The sequence below is a fragment of the Stegodyphus dumicola genome, chromosome 3 (genome assembly GCF_044657685.1).
Source record: "Stegodyphus dumicola isolate Sdum_Otavi_A_Nest chromosome 3, ASM4465768v1".
In the NCBI taxonomy this organism is placed as follows: domain Eukaryota; kingdom Metazoa; phylum Arthropoda; class Arachnida; order Araneae; family Eresidae; genus Stegodyphus; species Stegodyphus dumicola.
Window position 1 is genome coordinate 16084024 of NC_140770.1, and position 22291 is coordinate 16106314.

General features: G+C 35.8%; 1 protein-coding gene and 1 non-coding gene across 2 annotated transcripts in view; one reads left to right on the forward strand and one right to left on the reverse strand.

Annotated features, from left to right (window-relative positions):
• Positions 1-1164: 1164 nt before the first annotated feature.
• The window catches only part of LOC118193498 (terminal uridylyltransferase 4-like), a 130245-nt gene continuing 109118 nt past the window's right edge, over positions 1165-22291 (reverse strand). The window contains exon 27 of the transcript XR_015040143.1: positions 1165-1545. The gene's annotated coding sequence lies outside the window, so the exon portion shown is untranslated. The remainder of the gene's footprint in view (positions 1546-22291) is intronic.
• Positions 6731-6802, forward strand: TRNAS-GCU (transfer RNA serine (anticodon GCU)). The gene has a single exon. It is a non-coding gene; the product is annotated as a tRNA-Ser (tRNA).

The window sequence follows — 22291 nt, forward strand, 5'->3', positions numbered from 1 at the left end:
TATAAAATACATCAGTTTAATTCTTTACTGTGACGCAAACATTCTTTCATGACTTTCATCATGAATGATTAACGAATTTCTTTTATTTACCAACAAATTATCAAACTGGAACTTATTTATGAATAAAAAGTTCACAAATATACGATTCATGTGTATGTCGGATTGCAGCTTGTTGCAGCAAACGTTGACTTTGCCTCTAGTGTTAAATTTTACTTTACCAGGGGATCAGAATAAAACGTATTAAGACACTATAACACGCCGAACAAATAACAATTCAGAAGTCAAACAACAAAAATCAGCGTTATATTTTCAAAATTTTCACAGGAGTAGTTTCGATGGTTTTACCGAACCACCATCCTCAGCTGCAAAACAGCCTTTAAAGAAATTATGTTTTAGTTCTGGTTTCACCAACAGATGGCGCCACTTGCTTATTCTTGCCTAGGCTTTCTTACCTTATCTAATCACTATTTCCTATCTTGTTCATTTGCGGTTTTGCAGCTGAGGATGGTGGTTCGGTAAAACTATCGAAACTAGTCCTGTGAAAATTTTGAAAATATAACGCTGATTTTTGGTGTTTGACTTCTGAATTAGTATTTATTCGGCGTGTTATTGTGTCTTAATTAACAACACAGTAATCTGAATGAGATGCTTACTTTAGAGGACATATCCCCTACACTCTCATTTTCAAATTAAAAAACAGAAGTAAACATAATAGAACATTAAAAGTTAATTCAAAATCATAGGAACATGAAAAATGATACAATCTTTAAATTAAAGTTTAAAACAAGTAGTTAATTAGAAATTTAAAGATCAAACGAGTAAGTTGAAATTAACGAACTTGCTTTCAAAATTTTTAATACCAAATGGCTGGAAATTGAAGTAGTAAGTGATGGAAGTAAAATGGTTGTCGTTAACGTGCAGTTTCTTATATAAGAAAGTTAAGCCTAACTTGGCGAGAAAATTGAAATTCTTCTTGGAGAACTACATAGAGAGTAGGCTGTTACTAAAATAGCGTTAAAATCTGCTATTAGTTAGAATATAAATTCAAAATAAAGTAATTTATCAAATCAATAATATATATATTCTTAAATAAACTTTTTATGTAGTAAGTGTAATATAAAAAAGTGAAACGCAGAAATACAAGAAAAGCAAACAAACAAAAAATACAATAGACGTTTAACTGAATTTATTTCTTTCACTCATGTCGGCATTCGAAATTTCATCTTGATACTGTGAATTTAAGTCTTTTCAAAACATAGGGTACGCTAAGTTTTGCTATTTAAAAGTCATCTGAAAGAAATATTCCAAAATAAATTACCGAAACAGTATTAGTCACTTTTTCCCTCTTCTTACCTAGTGGAAGCAGGTTTTAGTCAACTCAGTCATTTCCTATGGTCAACAGGAAACAGGTTGAATATTTTTGAACAAGGCGATTTAATAATTAAGCTAAGAAATTTGCTATCAAATACGCATCAAAACATGTCACGCAGCCATCATATTAATTAAAGTCAAACTTCTGTGCAACTGGAATCCATGATTTTGTTCCTGAAAATGTAAAATAATAATAATAACAATAATAATAATAGTAACAATGCAAAAATAATAAAAGACAAATCTAATAAATATTTTTTTTTCCCAAAACTTTTGTTTACATTCTTAGTTTGATTGTTATCCTTAAGTTATTTATGGACAATTATTTCTATTATGATAGTGCTGTATTCTGTATATTGCAGTGTAAAGGGTTGATAAAAAAACGATTCTTTCGAAAGAAATCCATTGAAAAAAAAAAAAAAAAAAAAAAAAATCAAAGTTTTCAGAATTTAAATGACGTCCAAAGGGGCGTTTTTTAACATTTTGTCTGTTACCTTTATTTATTAAATGTCACGTTCTTCGCACTTAAACTTTAAAATTCAGTTCAAGAGCAAAACCGCAAAATGGTTTTAAATTGAATATATCTTTAGAATTTCCGATACAATTTCCGATACGCGCGTTTGAGATAAAAATGTTTTTTTCTGTAGAATGTTGACATTGCTCCTTTTGAATTGTTTGTTAATCAAAAATTCGTTCAAATTTTACAAAATATGAAATCGGTAATAAAGCAAATTTCAAATTTGGGTTTCCACATGCCCATATTCGCAGGAGGATTACGTCATTCAAAATTCGATGGCTCTATGTACCGTTGTTTTATCACAATGCCAGAAATATACATATATTTATGCAGATTTTACATTATTTAATTTCTTCAAATATAATGCAGGACTCTAACATTTGGTGGCAACAGTTTGAAAAGTTAAACGGACATTTATAGTGAACCAACGCAAAATCACAAAACGAAAACAATAGTTCTTCAGAAATAAAGCCCCTGAAACGGGGGGGGGGGAGAATCTGAAATGTTTCAGATTTTAAATTTAAGTCCGAAGGGGCGTTTTTTTAACGTTTTGTGTGTTACCTTTATTTATTAAATATCATGTTCTTTGCCCTTAAACGATAAAATTTAGTTCAATAGCAATGTCGCAAAATAATTTTAAAATGAGCATATCTTTAGAATTTCCGATACACAGTTCGACGCGCCGAAGATAAAAAGGTTTTTTTTTTTTTTTTTTTTTTTTTTCCCCCCCCCCGTAAAGTGTTGTCATTGCTCACTTTTAAAATCGTTGAGTTTGTTACTCAAAAATTCTTAAAGATTTACAAAATATGAAATGGATAATAAAAGAAATTCCAAATTTCAAATTTGGGATTTCAGATGTCCATATTCGCAGTAGGATTACGTCATTCAAAACTGGATGGCTCTAGATACCGTTGTTTTATCACAATGCGGGAAATATACATACATTTATGCAGATTTTTCATTATTTAATTACTTCAAATACAATGCAGGACGTTTGTGGCAACAGTTGAAAAGTGAACCAACATTTACAGGAGTCCGACGCAAACTGCCAAAACGAAATAATAGTCCTTCGGGACTCAAATCCCTTTGGACTAATAAATCTGAAAACTACGCCCAAAGTCGCGGTTTTTTAAAGTTTTGTATGTACCTTTATTTATTAAATATCATGTTTTTCGCACTTGAACCGTAAAATTCGCTTCAACAGCAATATCGGAAAATATTTAAAGAGCATATCTTTAGAATTTTCGATACACAATCTCACGGCGCTGAAAATATATATATATATATATATATTTTTTCCTCCTCCGTACAGTGTTGCCATTGCAATCGTCGAGTTTGTTAATCAGAAATTCGTTAAAGTGTTATAAAATACGAAATCGATAATGAAATAAATTCCCAATTTGGGCTTCCCGATGCCCATATTCGAATGGAGGACTACGTTATTCAAAATTTGACGGTTCTAGGTACCGTCGTTTTATCATAATGCGAGAAACATACATACATTTTACGCAAACTCTTCATTATTTAATTTCTTCAAATATAATACAGGGCGGTAATATTTGGTGGCAACAGTTTCAAAAGTGATTGGCTGTTTGAAGTGAATGGACGCAAAATGCCAAAACGAAATTAATAGCCCTTCTAAGTTAACGCTCCTTTGGGCTTTAAAAAAAAAAAAAAGAGAGAGAGAGAGAGAGGTTGGGAATTCTTGGTTTAGACTATGGAGGTAGGAAGTAAGATGGAGTAGCCCTAAACAAGTTTCTCCCGTACCCTGCTCTGAAGCACCGGCGATCCCTTCGTGGTGACCAAAACATTGAGTCATTTACCATTGAGTTCAATGCAATTTGACGCGTTCGGATGTAAATATTTTGTAATTACGTCGTAAATATACATATAAATGTATATATTTTCTTTTTCTACAACACTTCAGAGTCCTAAGTATATGAAAACAACATATTTTTAAACAACATTTCATTCTGAACGGAATTAAATGCTATACTTTTCAAAGGACAGTTTTCTCAGAATGGTTTAATTTGAATGAAATATTTTCGCAAGTTTTCGTTAATTACATTAGAAAAAAAAATCGATTTTATTCGGCTAAGGTACAAAAATTAAGATCAAAGTTTATTGTATTATTAATATTAAAATTATGCATTATTTCTTTTCCATTTATAGAGCTTCTTCCTAAAATACTTTCTTAAATATGACATGATTTTTTGGCTTCTGAGGCATCTTTTAAATCGAAAAATGTAATTCAAATGTAAGTCAATTTATAATTAATGCTCTATTCGGTTCATTTTAAATTAGAGAATTATTAGGAATTAGCGAAATACTTTAAATAGTACTTGACTTTCTCTGAAAGGGAATAAAATAATTTTTTTTAAGTATTATTTAAAACTTGTAACTGAGTTATTATAAAATGTAAGGGGAATAATTCTTTTAATTATACTTATCAGATTCTTTTTTACCGTTCATTTCTACAATACATATTCCAAAACTCTTTATTACGTTCTTCAGTGCGCATCTCATAGCATTTGCTTTGCAATGCCTTTTAACAGATTGCTTTCCAATACGAACAATTCTTGTTTAAATAGTTTTATAACGTATTTGTCAACAAGATTTTAATTTATGTTTACAATTCAATATTAAGGTTATTATATATTTAGATAACATTTATAATCACTATAAATTAGATACATTTAATAATTAGATTTTTTCACAATACTTTCACAGTTGTTTATAAGTGAATAAATTCTTCATTTCAAATACATTTATAAATAATTTAATGACCTGCGTACGTTAAGAAGCCAGCATAAAACTCGAATTTCCTAGAAAAAAATAATTGCGTGGGAAACATTTAACAATCTGGAATCAATAAGAGGACCATTCATGATAGGACCTCCTTTGGCAGGATACACAAATATTTTCACCTCCGTCGATTACCCTATTTGCAAATTCTTAATAAGCTGTCTTGATGATGTAGCACGTTCACATGGTCACATCATCTTGACCGCACATGGTACTTCCGCCAAATTCGCAAATGTATCCCTCTTCTGTTCCACACATTTGTGTAAAACTGTACAAAATTTTACACAAATGTGTGGTTCCAAATCAAGGGAAAGCTAACTTGTTGGCATATCTGTGTGTATATTTATTAATTTATTATAAATAATTTTGACGAGGATTGCAGCATTTGATGGTAATTTTATTTTTAATTAACCCAAATAAGTAAAACGTGTAAGCCCAAAGTGATTATTTTTCAGATATATAAAATTAAAACGAGGAGTTTAAAATGAGCAGCAGTAAAGCCTCTCCTCTAAAAAATTTTAAAAGGTACATGTTACAATAATATATGGATGTGAAAAAAATTCGTTTTATTTAAAACATTTTGGCGTTTGGAAAATAAAATAAAAGCGAATACTCTATCAAGGGTATCGAAAGACGTATACAATTTTAAATGTACCCTAAGGTATTTTTCATTCTTTAAGCATAACATTTTTCTTAAAATCTATATTTTTGTAGTTCAACAGCTTAGAATTTTATAAAACAAATTCATAATCAAAATCGCTGTTGTTAGTTATCGAAAAATAACCAAGATGTTATTTTTGCGTAAATGTCACTAAACTATACAAATTGCTATTATCCATCACACTATGAATGTTTCTTTCATGCGAAAGTGTCCCTTTTTCCATTTGTATGGAACTGTCGTGTGTCGAAATACTATTAGAACCCTGTCAAGCGAGCTTCTGAATGTAAACAAAGAACACCCCATCTGGTGACCCAAGCTTCAAAGCAGTGCTTCACTTCTAGTGCCGGTTGGCCCCTCCTTCCTTTCCTACCTCCATGGTTTAGACAATTCAGAAGTTCCAAAACTCACTTAAGAGAAAAAAAAAAAAAAAAAAAAAAGTCCAAAAGTATTTTCAGTACTTCTTAATACAGTGAGAAATTTCTTATTAAAGTTTCTTATAACTCAGAATAAAAAAGACATTAATAATACAGTTTAAAATTTTCGGTTTGAATTTTTGTGTTCTTTGCTGAGATCTAAATTTTCAAGTCACAGAGACAGGGATGAAATTAGCTAACAAATGAGAATATCCGAAAAAAAGCGAAATATCGCTTGCTTTATGCTGTTGCCATACATTTGATTTTTCCAGTTCTCCGTATTAGTGATATAAAAACAAATATTCAGTAAAGAATTTTGCCTTTCCTTCATACATGAAAATTTACTAGAGTATTTTCACAGCGTAGTGTTTGGGAAAATAGCATAAAAAATTTTAACTGAAAACCAAAATTAAAAAACGAGGCTTCCTTTAATGTGTACGCGTACCTTTTCTGCATTTTATACTAAACATATTGTCTGAAAATATAATGTTGAGCTTAACAATTAATATTTTTTCCTTCCAGCTAGAAAATCATGTCACAGAATTCTTCGAACTCGGACACTAATAAGCTTGCAAACAAATATAACATATAAATTTGAAATATTCTTTTGTTTTGAAGTAATAAACATTTAAGAAATTGTCTGCTTCAGCTCAGTCGACAGTTTTCTTAGCATTTGATTTATTTAAACCTTTTTTATTCATGGTTACTTAGAAAATGCATATGTAATTAGAAATTCATAAATCTGTTCTTAGGTTTTACTTGGGGTGGGAGAAAGAAAAAGGAAATTAGATAGAAAAGTTGCTGAAATGATTGAATATTTAGAAATATCTTTACTTAAAAATGAGTTTGGTTTATTTAATTATGGCAAAGTACACTTAGGCTAACTGTCTAAGAGAACGGATGCGTTCGTGGAGGACTTTCTAAAGGTTAGGTTATAAGGTACTTTTCCCACTTCCCTAGCGTGCCTTCGTGGTGTAACGGTAGCACGCTGGGCCGCTATTCCAGAGGTCCGTGGTTCGATTCCCGGCGAAGGCGGTGCATATTTTTCATCTTTTCTGCTTCTAATTAACCTAATGACTCTACAAGTGGTGCCCGGACTAAAAGGGTTGTGGATGATGATTCTCCGCACCCAGGATTTGGCGACTAGGTCCCCTAAAACCCTAGTCGCCCTTTAAAAAGGGGAGCATATAAGGTATTTATCCCATTTCCCTGGCATGCCTTCGTGGTGTAACAGTAGCACGCTGGGCCGGTATTCCAGAGGTCCGTGGTTCGATTCCCGGCGAAGGCGGTTGCATATTTTTCATCTTTTCTGCTTCCAATTAACCTAATGACTCTACAATGTTAGGTTATTTAATTACGGCAAAGCCTCGAGGGCTATCTGCCTTAGGGGAGAGATGCCTTCGTGTAGGACTTTCTAAGGGAAACTGGCTCGTATACACGTTACACATGGGGAAAACTACGAAAACACCCATGCAGCCAGCCCGTTCGCGGGATTCGAACCTCGGACCGAACTACCAGTGTTCAGCGACTTTACCGCTCGGCCGCTGGTGGGCCTTTCTAAAGGAAACTGGCTCGTTTACACATGAGGAAAACCACGAATACGCCCAGGCAAGCCAGTCTGTAAGCGGGATTCAAACCTCGGAGAGAACTAGCAGATTTTAGCAACCGTGTTGCTGATGGCTTTGGTGCTGGTGCTCGCCTGCTGGTGGGCACTTCAAAATGAGAAAAGGCATCTACGATTTGGGTCAGCGCCAGAGCCAGTGCAATGTATGCGACCACATCGAGCAACTAATAATTTCAGATGGAGCCAAATGGCAGAACTTTGGAGTCGTATAGTTGCACCAGAGAGCAAAAGGTCTAACGCTGGTCGTGGAGTTCAACAAATTTCTCCAGCAGAGTAAAAGAAATATTTCCAAAAATTCTAAAATAAACGAAAATTCGAAATCTTTGAAAAAGAGAATAGACCTTTAATAATCACGTGAGAGACTACTAAACAGTAATCTGATTTGCTGTGATTAATAGCCGAGTGGCAATAAAAATTATTCAACGGTAATCAAACAGCTGAAGCCTTCAGCTTTCATTTTCAAAAACATGTGAGAAGTCAGAATTCTAAGTAGAAACAATGTTATATTTTTCCTGAAGTTAATTTAATGATCTTGATTAAAAAAGTAAATTTTTTAGAAAACCCATAAAAATTTCGAGAAATTAGTTAACTTAGAAAATTAATTACGATACGAAAAGAGTGTGATCTTGACTTATTGGTGACAAAGTGTAGCAATACAAACCTACTCAATTTTTTAAAATGCAAGTTACACTGTTGGCCATTAAAATTGCAGCACCAGGAAGGAATGATCCAAAGAATGCAAAAATCACATGAAAGGAAAAAGCGGTTGGGATATGCAAATTGATTAGTATTTCAGCGCAGTTAGACGACGCAAGAGCGAGAAACGACGTCTGAAGCACTGCATAAACGAAAATTTGTGTACAGGATTTTTCATTCGGAAAGCGATTTGTAAAGTCGGAGTTTGATCAGAATATCGTGTTATGCCTCGAATGATAAGAAGAAATGCTTACCAACAAGTGTCGGAATTCGGTAGAGGTAGGATCGTTGCCTATCGAGAGTGTGAATTATCGTTCCCTGATATCACCCATCGCACTGGTCGACATCCAACCACTCTATGGTCTGAGACTATGGAATCAATGGGTTTCTGAGGGTCATACTGAACGGCATGCAGGATTTCAACGCGCTCGCCTGACTAATGTCGGAGAGGACAGACATATTGTGAGGCCAGCCCTGCAAAACCGTATAACCAAATAACGGACCACTGATCAGGAAATGGTCATGTTTGCAGCACGCCCAGTGAAGTGCTTGTACGGTGCGTCGACGTTTGCAGCACTGTGAACTATCAGCACGGTAAGCATTACTCCGGCTTCCATTGACAATGCAGCATAGAGAGAGATGGCGACTACAGTGCAGCAAACGACAAAGCTGGATACAGGAGTAATACAATGTCGTCTTTTCAGACGAGTCCCGGGTCTACGTGCAGTGGCCGTATACATATCTGGAAGTTCCGAGGAGACTGCACGTCGCCTGCTTGCATTCGATATCAGCATAGAGGCTATGAACCTGATTGTTTGGACAGCCAGCCTGAAACAGGACAGCCTGATGGTTGGACGTGTACACAACACGTACATCTCTAGTTCGGATCGACGGTAATTTGAACGCAGATCAGTATATTTCTGACACCTTACGCCCAGTGGTTGTGTCCTATTTTTGAGGCCTGCCAAACACCAACTCCTAACAAGATAATGCGAGATCACATGTTCCCTGTCTTGTTCTGTCCTTCCTCGATACGCAGAGTATTCGATTGCTGCCCCGGCCTGTACGGTCTCCAGATTTGTCACCCGCTGAAAACATCTGGTCTTAGGTTGCTGAAAGATTAGTCCGCCACCCCCCTCCAGCTAATATCGTTGATGAAATGTGGCACAGACTTAAAGCAGCATGGAAAGAGTTTTCCGTTTTTGTCATCCAAGCCCAGTTCGACTCCATGTCTAAGTGGGTAAGGGCCGTTTTAGCTGCCATGGATGGCAGCTGTTTCTACTAATTTCGCACCCCTGTAAACCCCTCAACTGCTTAAAAATTGAATCATCTTGTCTTCCTGCCATTTTGTTTATATACAATAACTAACTATCTTCTTTTTATTTGCTTTCCTTCATGTTGTTGCGATTTTAATGGCCAGCAGTGTATATTCAGGAGCTCAAAATTTTAGCGCTGATTTCTGTTAAGTGACCTGAAAACTCAAAACACCTGACAGTACCCTGATGTAATCTCCAGTAAACACGAAATAAAAAGTATTAATTTCTAAAATAAAATATTTTCTATTTTCACAAAAAAGCAAATGAAATTAAAATGAAAGATAAATAGAGATTAATAGTTAAAAAAAAAAAAAAAAAAGTCAGAAACCATTTTTAAAAAAAACTAAGATCTCTCGCCAATTTTACCTTTTAAATGGCAACGAACTTCAAGTAAATTATTACTTCCGGTTATTCGTTTGAAAACAATATTTCATTTGCTGTTCCAATAAATGGAATCATATGGCTCCGTCATATGAAATTTTGGGTTATATTTTTAGGTATAATTGGTCATGTGTAAACACTAAATTTATAGCGACATAATCGAATGTTTATTTCTAATTTGATTAAAATATAATTTGAAACACGCCAAAGGGAAATATAAAATTAACAAAGCAACAACCTTGTGTTTGGAGTAGATTTTAGTCAATTGATTTCGAGGGCAAGCAGGACAGGTACGTCTTCATCAAAACAGAAATTTGCAAGATTGCAAAGATCATATTTGAATCTTAGGACAGTAAACCGAAAAGGAAGGTAGCGCCATCTGTCGGGAAAAATAGTAACGAAATTGGAAAATTAAGTTAATAGAGTTTTAAAAAGTCATTCATTAAACAAGATTAATCTTTGTGAGCCTGAAAAGCTTCAAGAAAATTCAGTTCATCAATGGAAGAAGCTTTCTGAATAATTTTTGTAGACCGTGAAAATTAGGATTAAATTTCCAACTAACATTAGCTGCTAAAGGCATGTTAATTTCGCCTTTTCAGACATCAGATTCGTATTCCTAGACACGAAACTTTAACGCTGTTTAGTTTGGCCGTTATATCTCAAACCACACTGATATACAATATGCTATAAATTCTCAAAGAATTAAAGTCAGAAACGGAATCTTTAAGAATCGAACTATGGATTTTATTAATAGGCAAGAAAATGCCTTCAAAATTGAACTTCTGGAGAATCTCTGCAATTTTAAAACTGACTGCAGGATGAAATGGAAGCACGACAAGGTTATTAATGTCATTTCTAATAGCGGAACATTTTCTTTGATGCTAAGTTTTCGGCTTCCATCCAGTCCTTTCTACTGCTTCAATCCAGTTCTTCTCAACGTTTATAAAATTATATTAACTTAATTTTTCAATTTCGTTGCTGACGGATGGCGCTATCTTCTCATTTGCTCTACTCCCGTAGTATATAAGTACGACCGTTGCTCCGCGTCTGGCATGAGGGGCTTGTTTTCAAGCTCATCAACATTGGATTGACTAGAGAATTAATTCTGATTTATTCCTTTTTGCCACATCGCAAATTCTTCGTCTCACTAGGCAATGAAACCTCTACTCTGAGAACTATAAGATTTAGTGTCCCACAAGGAAGCATTCTCGCACCGGTTCTTTACCTGTTTTATACCTCAGACTTTCCTCATCCTGGACTTGAAAACTACCGTAATTTCCGGAAGAAACGCCGCGGCGTTTACGTGTTTAAAACTTAAATTTTCAGCGGGTGCGGCGTTTCTACCCATGCGGCGTTTAGGTGCACTAAAAATAAAATATTTCCTATGATGGTCATTGTACATAGTTTGGATGGCCTTGTCATTGTGCATAGACTGGTGCTGTTCCCACACAAAAGACCACTCAGTTATTTTGTTTACATTCTTTCCCTTGAACGGACCTACATGCCTTATTCACCCTAAACGAGATCTCAGAACAATAACATTCTTCCCCCTTTCAAATCAACATTCTCATCAGTTTGAATAGTCTCTCTTCTCTGCCATTCGATGAATCTTCCAGGACCCATCCTCTCCCCACCCCTGCCTTTTCTGCAATTTTTTTCAAAGGCGGACACGACTCTACCTGCCTCGCAATAACGAACTCTGACGTACTTCCTCTTCAGCATGAATGGATTTTTCTTGGCATTCTGCCAAATACAGATCCCAATAGTTTGGGTACAAGTACTTGTTGAATAGTTTTTAAGTCAGAAGGGAGCGGAAAATTTTTGAAAATGTCTCTAAACGGCACAGAAGCTATACATTTCTTACCTTTAATTTATTTTTGAGTTATGGTTTCATTTCATGCATTTTTCTTAACTGGTATGTCATATATCAGGACTTAGGTTGAGTTTTTGCATCTATACGGCCCACGACGATGTCACGCGCAATTTAATCTATTGCGGCGTTTACGCTGATGCGGCGCTGTGTAATTTTAATTTTTTCCCCGCCATTTTTCTCGAGTGCGGCGTTTACGCTGATGTGGCCTTTCTTCCGGAAATTACGGTACTCTCTTCTTGCATGCTACGGCGATAGCCATCAAGTCTATCAACGCTAATCATGCAATTGATAATATGCAAGATTTTCTTTACACTGTAGAGGACTGGTGCACCAATTGGAGAGTTAAAATTAACGCCAGTAAGTCTCAGCTTTTAATCCTTCGCAAAAACAAAAAACGCATTAAGTTTAAAGAACTTTTCCTTGTTCAAGAGCCTGTTCCTTTAGTTACAAAAGCCAAATACCTAGGTGTGATTCTTAACCATAGTTTCACTTGGACCAACCATATTAAGAATGTTAAAAATAAAGCAATCGGAATTATGTGCAGATTTCTTCCAGTAATTGGAAAATTTTCTAACCTTAAGCCTAAGAACCAAGAGACATATTTATACTACTTGTATCCGACATATTCTTTGTTGTGCATCTCTAGCTTGGAATACTGCCTCTCCTACTCAATTACATCAACTTCAAATAGTGCAGAATAAATTTCTTTGTATTATCACTGATGCTGACTTTCTCATCCGAAATGAACTTCTTCATAGAGATCTTTAGCTTGAAACCATCACAGAATTTATTAAAAGAACAAATGAAAAATTCTTCTCTAAAGCTGTCCAATGCGACTATGTGAACTATTCTCAAGTCTTCAACTACGAAATACTCATTGAAGACCGCAACATAAGACCACTTGCTGCTCGCATATTCACAAAGCCTACAGACCGTTTCTTCTACTGTTTGCTCCAATTGGTTAAAACAGGAAACGTAAGGTTACAGAATCTTGTGCTTGGCGACTTTTGCTTCATCGCCTTCACTATTTGTATCAGCAAGGTGTACCGACAAGTATGCGAAAGCCATCGGATGAGCCGTAGCTCAGCGGTAACGAGCACAGAAGACATTCTCGGACTTCTAGATCGCCGGTTCTATCTCCGCTCGTGACTATTATTAACTTCGCCTTGCGCGGGTTCATTTTTATCCTAACTTTATTGAATGACTTTGTTGTTATTTGTCTTTTCGCCTTCGGGTTGCGGTGTTCAAAATTTAACCTTTTTTTTTTTCCCCTCTACTTATATTAATGCTAATTTTTCTTATTTCTACTTACTGGTTTCTACTCTTTGTAGTAGGTATAAGTAGCAAGATTACGATCCAAGATCCCGAAAAGCGTTTCAATAGAAATAGCGCATAATGGAATAAAATATAATTTTAATTATACTTACTCATAATTTGGATAAAACGAATAGGTAACCGACGGCCTTAAAAGTTTATTGAATGTTTTCATTTGGTTAATTTTTTAATATTCCCTTATTTGTATAAATCAATGCTCTATGGAAAATTTATACAACAGACTCTTTCTAACAGAAATGACGAAAATGTACATATGCCATTTCCATGTAAACACTTTTTCTTGCAAAACAATTATCATACTTTTAATAGTTTAAATTCAAATACAAATAAACTATTAATAAGATCAGTAGGTTATTTAAAATCTATTCTACACAATTCCCCTTAGCTTTCATTCATAAAACAAAAAGTTATCGAATGAAATAAACGATGTTTCTTCTCGCTGTACTGAAAGCCCACAAGGATTGTTTGGCGTTAATTACTACGCCTAGAGGGCGATAACTCGCCATTCCAAATATGACTGCCAAGCAGATGTTTCATGCAATGAGAGCAGACCGTAGGAGAAATAGTCTGTAGGCTTTGTGAATATGCTTGCTGCTCACACGTTCATGGGATGAGACTTCTGCTTCTTCTCTTGCTCCTCAATTGGAGGCGGTAATTTCTTTCATTTTACCTGATAAAGACAGTGCTGGACTCTAAGTTGTTTGGATTGCTAGTGTGATGTTGTAATAGTCGTTGTGTATTGATTTTCTGTTGTATGGGTTGAATTTTTGTAGTTTTATAGTAGTATTGAACTTTTGTTGTTGTTGTATAGCATTTTGAATCATGTTTTGCATTTCTCGTTTCTCTGAATTGTGAAGGATCCATTCGGATTTTTTTCATCTTGTCAAGTTCCGTTCACCTGCTAGATGCCTTTGGCTTTTTTCCTTTTGGTTTTCTCATCCGAGATGTTTTCTATTTCCTGAATTCATTATGTCATGTGCCCTTGGGCTTAATTTAAGGAACCGGCAACGTTGCACCTGCAATAGCTCGGTAATGTAGAACTGTCTAAGTCTCCAAACTTGATGATTTCTCTCCTGATGAAGATGGACCTGTCCTGTTTGCCCTCAAAATCGATTATGATCTTGAAAGATTATTGCTTTGCCAATCTTTCAAGATCAGCTGTTTAGAATATTTGTTGTATATTGGGATCTCTAATAGCATCCACAAAATACTGGAAACTGAGTGTGTCTTTAATTTCCTCGCCGTAGTCTGGAAATGTCTCTTTGCCCTCAGGCTTAAGCTGCAGTCGGTGGTAATCCTTGAAATTTAAAAGAAAAAAAAACCCGCAAAACCTATTAACTAAAGCGTCAACATCTGAATGTTTTTCGGCTGGAACCCTCTCCGCACTTTCATCCGACCATAACCCGGTTCTCCTAAAAATCTATTCTTCCATTCATACAGTTGGGATAACAAACTGGAATAAATTAACGAATATCCCATCCAGCACAATACCCAGCAATCCAGTCATACTTTTTATTATACACTGAGAACAGATTTTTCTTCTTTCCCCCCCTAATGCATTCAATTTTTGCTGATCCAGTTAAAGTTTCAACGCGATACAGATAAATATGTATCTACACTACGCTACTACTAGTCTCAGCTTTACATTTCAAACCGCAATATTGGTAGATGTTTAAGGGCTTTGTTTGGGATACGATCATGTTCTGAGGCTTTCTGATTTTTTAGAGTACTAATGAACTGAGCAATGAGTATCAGGGTAGCCAAGAATGTAAAATGAAGTGAGCCGGGTGTGCTAAGGTAGTTTTGTTACATGCAAAGATATTGACAATGAAATGATTAAATTTACTAATCAGATACATTCAGCCATTAATGATGCGACAAATAATTTTCAGATTAACAAACGCTTCCTCTATCTCCCGCGAGAAATTAGGGCAAAAATTATTATCAAAAATCGAATTCCCAAGCGCTGGCAAATCACGAGAGATCTAGCAATAAAACGTCAACTTAACAATAAGCAAAACAGATCAAACCTGCCATACGAAATTTTAAAAATCAAAAATGGACAACTTTTCTAAACACATTACCAGCTGAGGATAACTCTCTTTACGGCATTTCTCGCAAACTCAGAAAACCATATAAGCTACATGGTCCTTCCGGCATGGCATACTCTGACGCAGACAAAGCAAACACATTAGCAGATGGCATTCAAGATACATTCACCCATTCACCCCAAATCCCTCACCCTATGATAACAACCACCTTAGACATATGAGCAAAACAGTACAAAACTACCTTAGCACACCCGGCCCACTTCATTTTACATTCTTGGCTACCCTGATACTCATTGCTCAGTTCATTAGTACTCTAAAAAATCAGAAAGCCTCAGGGCATGATCGTATCCCAAACAAAGCCCTTAAACATCTACCAATAAATGCACTAACTTGTCTCACCAAAATAATAAACTCAATAATTAAATTCTCCTACTTTCCCTCCGTCTGGAAAACCGCAACAATTCCCTAAACCCTATAGTTCCTATCAAAATAGCACCTTCCCACAAAACTATAGATCGATAAGCTTCCTTAGTAATCTCTTAAAAATCACAGAAAAGATCATACTCTACTTTATACATAAAGATAACCCCGCACACACCTATACTCCCCCCCGTTCAATTCGGCTTTCGATACATGCATAGCACAACACACCAACTGTTAAGGGTAGTAAATTACATCACAGATGGATTTTAATGCAAAAATTCCTACAGGAGCCATATTTATAAATGTTTCCAAAGTGTTCGATAGAGTATGGAACATCGGCCTCCTCTATAAAATTATAAAACTCAACTTTCCCGAACACCTTATCAGGCTGCTCGCTTCCTATTTAGATAATAGAACATTTCACATTAAAATACGAAACAGCTTCTCCACCATCCGCCCCATTCTCGCTGGTGTTCCCCAAGGCTCTGTCCTCACTCCCCTCCTCTATAACATATACACACATGACATTCCCACTGACACAAATATTTCACTTGCACTCTTCGCAGACGATACAGTAATTTTAACCAGGGCAATACACGCAAACCACATCAGACTGCAACTCCAAAATTATCTGATCACACTTCAGCACTGGTTCACATTTTGGCAGATAGCCATTAATACTCAAAAATCGAATGCTATCCTCTTCCGCAAAGAAAACTCGAACTACAGGCCTCCTCCCTCTATTCTTTCTGACGATGACATCGAGTAGGTCGCCGGCGTCACACTCGATTCCAAACTTACATTCAGGAAACACTTTGCAAATACTGCAGAAAAATTCAAAATCACAACAGCCACTATGCGACCCCTCCTAGGAAAGAGCAGCAATCTATCAACAAAAAACAAACTTATCCTTTATAAAAAAAATGATTCTACGACCTGCCTTACCTTACGCTTGTCAAATCTGGGGACAGGCCGCCATGACAAATCTAAAAAGGCTACAAATACTACAAATACTATTATGTGAGATCGTCAATGCGCCCTGGTACATTTCAAATCACACAGACCTTTACGTCCGCACTATACAAGAATACATACACACACTAGCCACAAAATTTTCCCACGCCGTAGAATTCCATCACAACACAGAAATTGATAGCCACAAATACTCACCCATTCCACATGAAAAGCACAAATACCCAGCTCATATCTTAGCACTATAACACTAAGTTTTATACTGATACCTTTTTTAACTTAAACATCTCAAATTTTTCACTGGCACCAGTACACACATGCCTACGTGCCCCCCCCCCAACTGAAAATCGCCGCTCTGAAACCACGAGAAAGCATAAGATCTCGTCGTCGAACTTTAAACATAAAATTCAATTCAACAGCAATATCGCAAAATAATTTTTAAATGAACCTATCTTTAGAATTTCCGATACATAGTCTCACGCGCTGGAGATAAAAATGTTTGTTGTTGTTTTTTCCCTCCGCAAAGTGTTACCATTGCTAGCTTTGAAATCGTTGAGTTGGTTAATCAAAAATTCGTTAAAGTGTTACAAAATATGAAATCAATAATAAAAACAATTCCAAATTAAAGCTTCCAGATACCAATATTCGGGTGGATACGTACGTATTCAAAATTCGATGGCTCTAAGTACCGTTGTTTTATCACAATGCGAGAAACATATATACATTCATGCAGATTCTTCATTATTTAATTTCTTTAAATATAACACAGGGCGATAATATTTGGTGCCAAAAATTTTAAAAGTGAACCGACATTTAAAGTTTTCGACGCAAAATACCAATATGAAATTAATAGCCTTTCTGGGCTAGTAATAGAAAAAGACAAATCTAAATTTTGAAGCAAGAAAAGCAAACTTTTTAAGCATTATTTGTATTCAAAATTTTTAATTACAATTTTGTTAAGTACAGTCAAAAGTCGTTAATCCGGACTCGTCGGGACTTCGGCGATTCCGGATTATAGATCATCAGTTTAAATCTGGTAAGATGGCATGCAGAAATTACAAAATAAAAAATATGAAACCGTAATTTATGAAATAAAGAACAATTATTATCTAAAGGGTATCAAAATTTACAAAAAGAAAAAGCTTAATATTTATTTGTTTACTTTATTAAACATTTCTTTCAATGTAAGTTGCTTCGTTTCACGTGATAATACTTTCTCTCTAATTCTATTAAACAGACATAATTTCTTGTTTAGTTACAAAGTTCCGCTGTTCAAGTCCTACAATTGCTGTGTTGAGAATACCGGCTAATTTGTCAATCGAAATGTTTTCGTTTTCAATAACCTCTGGGTCACTTTCTTCACTAGCGGAAGCGAATTATAATGACGAGGAACTTGATTTAAATCATATCAAAGACGGGGTACATCGAGATGAAATACTACACTTAGTAAGGAATTATAAGCCAAATAAAATAAAAACATCTGCCCTGAAGATAAGGATAGTGCTGACAGATCAACTTCCAATCCGCGGCGTGAAATTGATAAACAGATTTCGGATTTCGAAACATACTTTCGCTTTGTAGATACAAATTACATATTAGTAAATATATATCGGAAATTCTATTTGACATAATCGAAAGTTCAAGCTTACTTTTATGAAATTGCTCTAACGGTCTGCAAAAAATAATAAAAGGAACAACGCAATCTGCAACATTAACTAAATTAGATAATTTTAGCTTAGCTTATACCGTCTGTTACACATTAAACGCGCATGCGCACAAACATATTCGCAGCCGTAAAGGTCTTACGCGCACTAGTAAACGCCTGTGCGCATGCGTGAACGCGACGCATGCGCAGAAAGTTTGTAGCTTTGAGGTCCGGATTATGAGTGTCCGAATTAACGACTTTTGACTGTATAAACATTGTTTCAAATCTCATCGTGGAAGTTTATGTTTTGATTATCCGCCCTGATCTATACAGCGATTAGCGCGGCTGTCGGCCTTATCGTTGAGCTCAGATTAGAAACTGGAGAAAATAGTTGATATTTTAGTGTCTATGCGGCATAGGATATTAGAAATATTCAGAAGAAGTTTAATGAAGAGGTGGGAAAGACCATCGGTTCCTTTCCCTGGTGTGTTCGCCATCAAAATAGAGATGGAAATACTATGTTCTCTTAGGTGCAAAATTGGTTGCTTCTTGTGGTGCACCTTGGGTAATATTCTTAGTGATAAGATGGTTAAATGATTGATGGAGTATTAACCTTTCCGATAAATGTTTTAAGTTTCAAGTATCTGGCCATTTTAAACAATAACATATCTTGAGAAATGCCTCTCAAAAAAAAAAAAAAAAAAAAAAAATTCTTAAGCTTCACTTTAAGTTATGTTTAGATTTATTTCATTTATTCTCATTTGATTATTTTTGTTTAAATTTAAAAAAGAATTTTATTTGAATTTTTTTACATTTTCTCAAGACATAGTTCAGAAATGTCGCTCTGTTGCTAAATCTTTTGGCTTCTCTTGGAAAAGAATAGGAAATTATCTACTTTTATTTTATTTATTTTTATATTAAACTACTTTTATTTCAGGTTTATTATCCAAGTAGAGACATTACGTTATTTTATAAAAGCAGGAGAGATGAAAAATGAGCAATGCCCTTGAGCCACGGACCTCTCGAATACGCGCCGAGTGTGCTGACCACCACACCACGAAGGCATGCTAAGATGGCAGGAGAAATACCTTATATACTCCCTTTTAAACGGCCACTGGGAATTAGGGGACACAATTGCCAAATCCTGGTGGCGGAGAATCATAATCCTTTACTTTTTCTTTTAGTTCGGGCAGTACTATAGAGACATTAGGTTAATTTTTTAAAGCAGAAGGATGAAAAATGAGCAATGATCTCGCCGGGACTCGAACCACGGACCTCTCGAATACGCGCCGAGTTTGCTGACCACTACACCACAAAGGCATGCTAAGAAGGTGGAAGAAATACCTTATAACTCTTCCTAATTTGTGCATTCCTGTTATATTAGTTTGTCATTCTTTGTCTATATAATGGATGTTTATAAATTAATGGTGCCGTTTTAAAAATTTGTTATATATCGATGTTATTATCTTACCCGTAGTAAAATCTACACCATAATATTTGGCAACTGCCCAAGTTTCTCATGTGCTACATACTGTTTGCTACACATGTTTACTTCAGCGTCAGATTCCAAGATGGCGTAGCAACAGGAAAATCACTTTTTTGTGCTCCGTTTTGAGGCATCCAGATCTGTGACAGGACGACAATGCAACACCACACAGGGCTCTCATCGTATATGATTATCTTCAACAGGAAACAATTATGCGCATGGAGTGGCCAGCTCGATCCCCGGACTTGAATCCTATCGAGCACGTTTGGGATGCTTTAAGGAGACGTTTAGCTGCTCTCAATCCACCCCCTCAGACCCTTGTCGCGCTTGCAACTGCTTTGCAAGTGTAATGGCTCTCGCTTTCTATGGAACTCATAGACCGCACAACTGAAAGCATCACACATCGCTGAATGTGCTGTATTGCTTCTAGAGGCGATCATATTCCATATTGAAGGTATTTTTCCTATAGCAAACCGACACCTTAGATTTGTTCCTTTTATACATGTGCTAATTTCTATACTACCATATTTGTCTGGTAATTTCTTTTTATGTTATTTGATATCTTTCTAAGTGTTAATATATTGTGGGTACGTTTCAGTAATATCTACATTTAACTTTTTCAGTAATCATGATTTTTGTGATTTTTCCTTAATTTATGATAACCAGTGTTGATTGAATACACAAGCCCGATAACAGGTTAATAAAATTTATTCTCAAAATGAAATATATTAAAACGGTGGAATTTTTTCAGAGATGTCCATATAAATGCTCACGTACAAACTTGAGTCGTATCTAACACACATTAGGTTCTAACAATGCCATTTCTAAGCACAGTTTTCTTAGAAATAGATATCGCACCTTCAGTATGGCATTAACTCTTCTTGAGCTAGCACATTTATTAACCTGAAGACAGATTGCTTGCTCTGCAAAGCCTTTGTAGCGTAACGTGCAGTATGCACGTTAGTACGATATACGCTAGTTCAATATGTCAGCAAAAGAGTATGTAATATGTAATTTTGTATTTATGAAGTGCCAAGTTTTCATACACATATTTTGTACTATATCTGAATGCTGTACTGTATCTGTACATGTTAATATCTTTTATTTATGGTACTTAATTTACACTAAGGATCACGCGTACCTCAATGCCATGCTTCATGTAAACTTTAAATATCATGATAAAGTATATGTACAGGGTGATCTTTTTTAAAGTGACAGTGTTTGGAGCGCCCTGTAGCGTGATCTAATAGCCGAAATGGCACCAAACTTGGTATTTAGACTAATCAAGACATGGGAAAAAGGTTTCCGTGAAAAACAAAATTAGTTCAAAAAATGGCCGCTAGGGTATATTGTGGCGCGGCTGTAGTTTACAATAACGAGAATTAGCATAAAACACGGGTATCAAAGAAAAATGCAAATCTTGTGCGATGACAGTGCCAGTAATAGGGGTTATAAAAGCAAGTAGTAGACAGCACCGACAAATAATCTCAGCTGAAATAAACGAGCTCCAGTGGACATGTCTCTCACGTTACCGGAACGTGCGTTACTGGTGAAGCTGTATTACATGAATCAATGTAATGCATCCGCAGCTCCCCTGACCTCACACCAAGCGATTTCTGGATCTCGGGTTATTTGAAATCTCAAGTTTATGTTGGTGGAGTATCAAATTTGTCTATTCTAAAGGACAACATAGCAAAGACAGTGCGGAATATTCCTTGTGATATGTTACATACGGCTATGGAGAACGTTAAACACAGAATGCACTGTGTTATTTCTGAGAACGGTGCTCATATTGAATGTGGTCTAATTCCTCAACGGGGAAGTTAATGTAGTAAACATTAATAATTTAACTGTACAATTGTATGTCTTGATGTTCCATCTCTTGTTTAGTCTAAATACCACGTTTGGTGCCATTTCGGCTATTAGATCGCGCTACAGGGCACTCCAAACACTCACTTTATAAAAGATCACCCTGTATATCTGAATATGCGTGAGAAAATGTATACTTTTATTCACTTCGGAATATATATGTACATATATCTGTATCCGAGTTGGTATTTATATCTATATATTTTGATTGTACTCTTCTTCAAGTGCCTTGTATGTACATGTATACTTCTTTTTTTTGCATTTAATAAACGTCGTCTGCTCTGCCGGGGGGGGGCAGGACTGCGGCCTGGCAGCTAGTAGTTAACTCCTGCTGGGTTGGTAACCAATTCTGCATGGATATATCAAGTATACCTGGGTCGGAAGCCAACTCAGCGGTTTACCTCACCTAACCACTATACCGTCTGGGCGGCAAGCAAAATAGTAAAACTCGCGACTACGACAAAAAATCTCCGAAACCAAATTTGATTTTTTTTTACAACTGCATTTGGCAGTTTTCAAGAGTTGACAACATAGCTTCTCTAACATAGTGGCTGTCAATAATGAAAAAGTATCATTAAACACTACAACTAGATATCAAAGAGATCGGACTTCAACCCCAGTTTTGAGGGAAATGACCTTGAGAGGTGGCGCGATGATTTCTCATTCTTCTCTCCTACCACCAAACCACATGAGAAGACTTCTCATGAGGTTTGAGATTATTTATATATATATATTAGTTCACCATATATTTAGAATGTCCCCATGATGCAAAAATACTATACATTTACAAACATCCATGCCTGCTCCAGGATTCGAACCCGGGCCCTTCGATACGACAGTCAGAGTCACTAAC